Below are 6,381 nucleotides of genomic sequence, written 5' to 3'. Positions count from 1 at the left end.
TGTGCCTATGGTACGCAGCACTTTTATACCTTTGCTTGAATGGCACCTGTTTTGTGAACCAGACTATAAACATTTCACACCCATAATGCATAAAAAATAGCATACGTGAAGAACAACAAACCTTCCAGCCCTTTAGTCTCTTTCTTCTCCAGCGAGTAATCGCTTTACAAACGAGGGCGTCACATGCTTCAAACAGCAGATAACTCATTTTGGAATGAAAATTAACGCCAAAGTTAAAACCGTTATCTGTGTTGTTTGCTGTTTTTGTACATGAAAACTTCAAAATAAAATCTTTATCCCATGTGAAAGTTGTCCCCGATGAGACTCCTTTGATGGGGGCTTTGAAGTGGAAGAGTCGTGGTAATAATGGCGATGATGGTAATTGATAACTGTGAGCTGAACAGTAAATGGCTGTTCATTGGGGATAGGAAGTGCTGAATGCGAGCCAGACTGGATGCTGCCTAGCCTCGGGCTGTGTGATAATAAAAGGGAGGAGCTGGAACAGTGATGATAAGGAAAAGTGGTGATTGCATGTGTGTACTTGTTTTTCTCTGTGTCACTGCATCTATGTGAGAGTATGTCCGTTTATGTGCTGAAAAGCATGTCCGTGTCCGTGTCGCTGTTCTGTGTACGTGGTGTCAGCTGGCGGTCGTACGGGCTTGTTAGGGGAGCGGGTGTAAAGGTCAAAGTTTATGTGTGGGGAGCAGATGGTAGACAAACCAATGCATGCTTTCATTCTGGGAAAGAAGAGATTAGCAGAGGTATTTAAAGAGAATATGATAACATGAAAATATGATTGAGTATTTCTGAAAGGTTTGAGTATTAAATGTATAACCCCGTCACGTCAGGGTGTCTGAAGAACACCACATATTGGTACTCTAGTGCTGAAGTGTCATTCCCAAGCTTTTATCAAAGCAAACAAAAAAGTTGCTTGTGACTTTGTGTCTCAAATAATATATAAATGTTTTCTGTTCTCATGTACAGAACGACACAATTTGTCAGTCCTTCCAAAATCTGTACAAATTTCTTCAGGAGAAAGGAATAGGCAAGCAACTGCTTGGGTCTGGAGGCCCCCTGAGGGCTAACAAACTTCAAACTGCAGCAGTGGCAATGTGTAAAGTTTGCAATGACAAGGAGATACTTGACCCTCCTCAGGGACCCCACATGACTCCACTCACTTCACTTCAGCTGCAAGTGGCATGCATAATTCTGTTGAAACAAACCAAATGACAATAACAAACACCTCTCAGTGAAAAAGGAGGGGAGTTATCCATCTGGGAGTGAAAGTAACAAAAGAAGGAAGAAAAAGCAAGACAGTAGTAGTGCAGCAGATAATAATGATTTATCATAATGCTAAATACTTAAATGCTGTTTGTCAAGGCTTTACTGTGAGAGAGAAACATTTGAATAAAGCCCTTTAGCATCAAAGAATTCCTTGTTTTTTTTTTACTTTACTTTAATTTTTAACATTAGTTATTTTCGTAACTAGAGTAGCATAGTGAGTCCAGGTCTGCTAACCGTGATGCTAGCAGACCTGTTAGAATAGCTAACAGGAAGCTATGTTAGTATAGCTGCCAAGAATAGAAGCTAGTAGTTACAGTAAAACTTCACAACCAGTCAGCTTGGCCTTGGTCCGTATTACAGCAATCAACATGGCCTCTTCCATTTTTAAGCTAATGTTTTATCTGTTGTTTTTTCTTTGGGTAATTTGGAGGGGAACTCAGCAAACTTGGGCAATACTTTTTGGTACTTAACTGCTGAATGTTATGTTTCGAGCAGGTTTGCATTTTTTTCCCCGTCTTTCTCTCTCGCTCTCTCTCAGGTAGAGTTTTGTGCCAGAGCTTTCTAACTAGCAACTGTTGCTCAATAACCAGTCGACTTGCGGCATTTAAGGACCGCTAACTGCTGGTGCTGCTACTCTCTGCCAGATTGTTGTTGCCATAATGAAGGTAATTAGGCCTCCCTTGTTTCTTACAAGTTTTCGTGTTTTCCGCCCAGTAATTGCATCCTCTCCCCAGTTGTCATCTCGAACCTCAGCAGATCATCCGGTCACAAGCAAAAGGAAGAACCTACAACTCACCTGCCTGCACATTCTCCACCGGGTCTCTTTGTGCTACACTGGATTACCACCTGCCTGCCAACTGCCCCTCTGAAACACCTGTTCAAGAAATCTACAAGTAAGGCCTCAAACTGTAATTACAAACTTTGCAGACTCCACTTGTCTGCTGTTAACACCAACAGAAACGCCACCCCTGCTCCAGCACTGGTTATGTAGTCCATACCACTCACCTCTTGCCCCAATAACTCGTTAACATTTGTTATTAAACCTTTCAAAACCGCTGTCAGTTGACGTGGTGTGCTTCCTAGCTCCAAATTGCAGTTACAAAGGACATAAGTTGACTTTTAGATGCAAAGCTATATTGACAAGAGTTCTATGTTTACATTGTGCCTATCAAATAAATGGATCCTATGCTATCCTGGTTGGAGGGGGAACCTATGAATTTTTGAATAGAACTCCAGCAAACTCTAGAATTGCCACTGGCTGCTAGGTTTAGGTACAAAAACAATACTCGGGTAGAGAGTTATTCACGGCTACAGTATTGGAGCTGGGTTCTTACAACTTCTCAATAGGGAAGAACTCCCACTGTCAAAACTCTTCAGTGAACTGGGGCCTATGGAGCTGTGGAGTAAAAGAAAAACAATCTCAACTCCCGTTGTTTTTTCTTAGGGGGGGGGGGGGGTTGGATAAAAGGTTTGGTTTAGATTTAACAGCAGTAAAACATCTTTAGGATATTAAGTATTAAGGCTAACACAGCACCAGAGCCACATTTGCTTTTTGATTTCACGCATCAGTGAGGCGCCATCGTGCAGCAGTCACCATCGACCATGACAACCGGCAGCTTCCCATACACAAAATGCTTCTGTTTTCCAGGAGCATGTTGTAGTTATCCTTTGAAAACTGGTGCCCCTGTAGGACGATATCCTGTTGTCATCAGCGGCAAATCCTTTGTTTTCTTTTTTATTTCAATTCTCACACTTAAGTCATACAATATTTAGGACACAAAAAGTAAAGATTGGGGTAATATCTTATCTACCAAACACTGAATATGTTGTTGGTTCATTTTCATCTCAAAATTGCATGGGCAGTTTAGATGACGAGGAGCGGGTTTTCAAAAAAGGTATTGTTGGAAAAAAGGAAACAAACATACAAATGAGAGAAAGAGATAGGAGAGGCAAAGACAAAAATAGTCTGAAAATAAACAAAGAATGTTAAAAAGGCAGCAGAGAGCTGTTCAGATAGCTTTTATCTCATCTTGTGAGTGTGTGTGTGGGTGTGAGAGTGTGTGCGTGCTGTAAACTCCTGGAGCCAGCAGGGCGGAGTCAGTTACTAACGAGTACAGATTTTCCCACAAGCTCCAGCTGGTTTGAACACGCTTGCTCCTGCACGCGTCTGTATATGTTTGTGTATATGTCTGTGGCAGTTATCGGTACATGTTTGTGTACATGATGGTTATCGCTATATGTTTGCATATGCAAATTTGTAGCTGTGTTGGTGTTGAAAAGTTAACTTTAGTCCTCACAATTTTGTTGTTCAACACCAGCTTTGTTAGTCATTTATTGATTTTAGGAAAAAAGACAAAGCTTTATTACTGGCTTTTGATTTTATTCAACAACACTTCATAAATAAATCAACACCACATGCAACACATGGCGATACAGATGGCAAAAGAATGAGTTCCAAAACCACAAATTCTAACAGAGGGAGGAGGATTAGCAAGACAAAATGCAGATTATATTTCTGAAGACATTTTTTGACTGTAAGATTAGTGACTTTGCTCAAAATTAAGAAACGTCAACAAGACACTTGTTTTTTGGGGCGTAGGGGTGGAACAAAAAGTGATATATTTGGATAAGCATTAACATGTTATCAGCTAATACTAACAAGTCTGGTTAGCAAGCTATATCCATACACCACTTGACTGTCACAACGGACACATATATTTGTTTAACAGTTATAACAGCCTAAAAACAATTCAGTTTTTAGACTTAACAAACAGCTAACAGCTACTACTCGATATTTTAGCACACTTTTATAAACTGAGGTGACAATTTGGGCCAAAGGGAAGAGCAGTAGAGGTGTTACCTAATGTTAGCGCTGGTTAGCAACTAGCTTGTTTAGCATATTCTAATTCAGTGGGACATGCTAATGTTTGTTGATCTTAAACACTAAACAACGAACTCTGTGCTTTTTTTGTAAATGACCATGTCCTAATTACACATAATTTTAGCTACATGTATAAGAGCACTTTTTGTGGCCAGCTGTAAATTTATTTTTGTTTTTTATTTTAGGTTGTGTTTTTTAACACCAGTGCTAGCTAAAACTTATTAGCATATTGGCTTAGTATTGGTCATTTTAAACAAAATGGCACTTGCTTGGGTTGAAAAATGAAGTCATTGTAATGGAGTTTGACTTTATATGCAAAGCCAACATTGCAGAACCAGAGAGGTGGGCTGTCTAATTGGTTCAGCATATTGTGGAGATGGCTCTGCCTGTTAAACAGGCATATAATCAGCTTAGCTGATTATATTAAGCTACACTGTTAGCTTAAAAGTGTAACATGCAAACCCCACCATTCGACCTTTGTTCCTTTTGTATCGACTGCAACACAAATACCAAATAACTAAGCAATATTCCCACATTGAACAGGATGTGAAAAAGAAGCTTTTCAAGTGACTTGACTAGCCTCCACTTTTCAAGCTCCAGCATTGAAAATAAGTAGCCTTGGTATTGTACTTCAGCTCACTGCCATCTGGGCCTTAGGCCACCAAAACCAGCAGTAACCCTGCTTTAAAAAATGCAGCTCCCTCATTCATTTGAATACAACTGTGGCGCCAAGCTTATTCTGCAAACAAGTTGTACCTGGCTCTTTTCCTGCAATAAAACTCTTTCTAGTAGGAAACTGCACTGGTTAGCTATATTTATGTAACTGACACATTCCTTTTGGATTTATTTGTAATGTAAACTCTGTATTTATGCTGTTTACCTCATGATTGCTGTGATGAAAATTGAAATAGATGCCACTGTGATAACCCTCTGATAACTGACTATTACAGATCATTGGGAAGTGGGCTTTTTGGCTGATAAGCCTTTTAACTCTCTCCATAAGAGTCCTTAAATCTGAATTTCTTAATTTCTAAAAGACACAGAAGAAACTTCAGTCATATGTGTTCATGTCGTCTGTTCTGTTTGTTTCATTGTGAGAAAGCTCTCAGTCTCATGAACGGGGCGTGAGCACACCGTCGTATTGTTGTTTACTCATGCTTCCATTGTGTTAGTGTGTGTGTGTTTCAGCCCCATGCGTGCATGCTGTTGGCTCGTCTTTGATTGTTCTATTCAATATTTGAAAAAGTGTCTGCTATATTATACAGAACAACTGCAGCAGGAAGCAATGCCATGCAGGATAACATCGGCCTCAATGTAGGGTTTGGTTACCCAGGGGATACCGAGCTAGTGACTAGTACACACACACACACACACACACACTCATTTGCACAACACCTACACCCACGATTGGGAGCCAATAAGGCTGGACAGCATTCTCTTCAGTGGGTCTTTCAAAAACCAATCAAGCAGACATCTTGGCTCTTGTCATTGTTGGCTGCTGCAGCACTGTCGCCTTTGTCACCGGATATAACTACAAGTAGCTCAAGACTGTGTAAATCTCAGGATGTAGGCTGTTGTGCCAAAGTTGTATACAGAGCGCAGGGAAGTCATTTTGCCTGAACACAAATATGCTGTGTAAAGGCATTTAAAACTGCCAGAGGTGGCAGTTAATACTCTTGGGTGTGTTTCTTTGAGTGCAATAAACATGTTAATCTATGATACCTTGAAATGATAAGAAACACAAAGCTGGTAGGTCAGTGAGTTTATTGATGACTATTGAATGATATGATAGCGCAGAGCTGCTGCAGATGATATGAGCCTCCCGTTCCACCACATCCCGAAGGTGGTGGAACAGCTCCCTTGATTTGAGTACAGTGAACTCATTGTCATGTTCAAGATGTCTTGAGCTTAGTGACATGGTGTGTTATCTTGCACACCATATCTTGTAAGCTGTTGCAGTCACTTAAATCACATTTCAACCCTGTGATGCTTAGTCTGAACTTAAATGATCTTGACTACGTCTGCATGCTCCAATGTTATTGGCTGATTAGAGATGTGTCCCAAAACCTAGGCCGCATCCTTCAGACGGCGCATTTGTTGACCGATTACTCACAGCCAGGCGACGAAGGCTGTACCAATTCGAAGGTTGCTCCAAACGCGGCCAACAAATACGTCCTTCATTTCCCCGAATTTGAAGGATGGGTCAGGTGTGTCCT

This window comes from Simochromis diagramma, unplaced genomic scaffold (genome assembly GCF_900408965.1).
Source record: "Simochromis diagramma unplaced genomic scaffold, fSimDia1.1 OVJJ01000753.1, whole genome shotgun sequence".
Lineage (NCBI taxonomy): Eukaryota > Metazoa > Chordata > Actinopteri > Cichliformes > Cichlidae > Simochromis > Simochromis diagramma.
The sequence above is the reverse complement of the archived record's forward strand: the minus strand, read 5'-3'. Positions refer to the sequence as shown.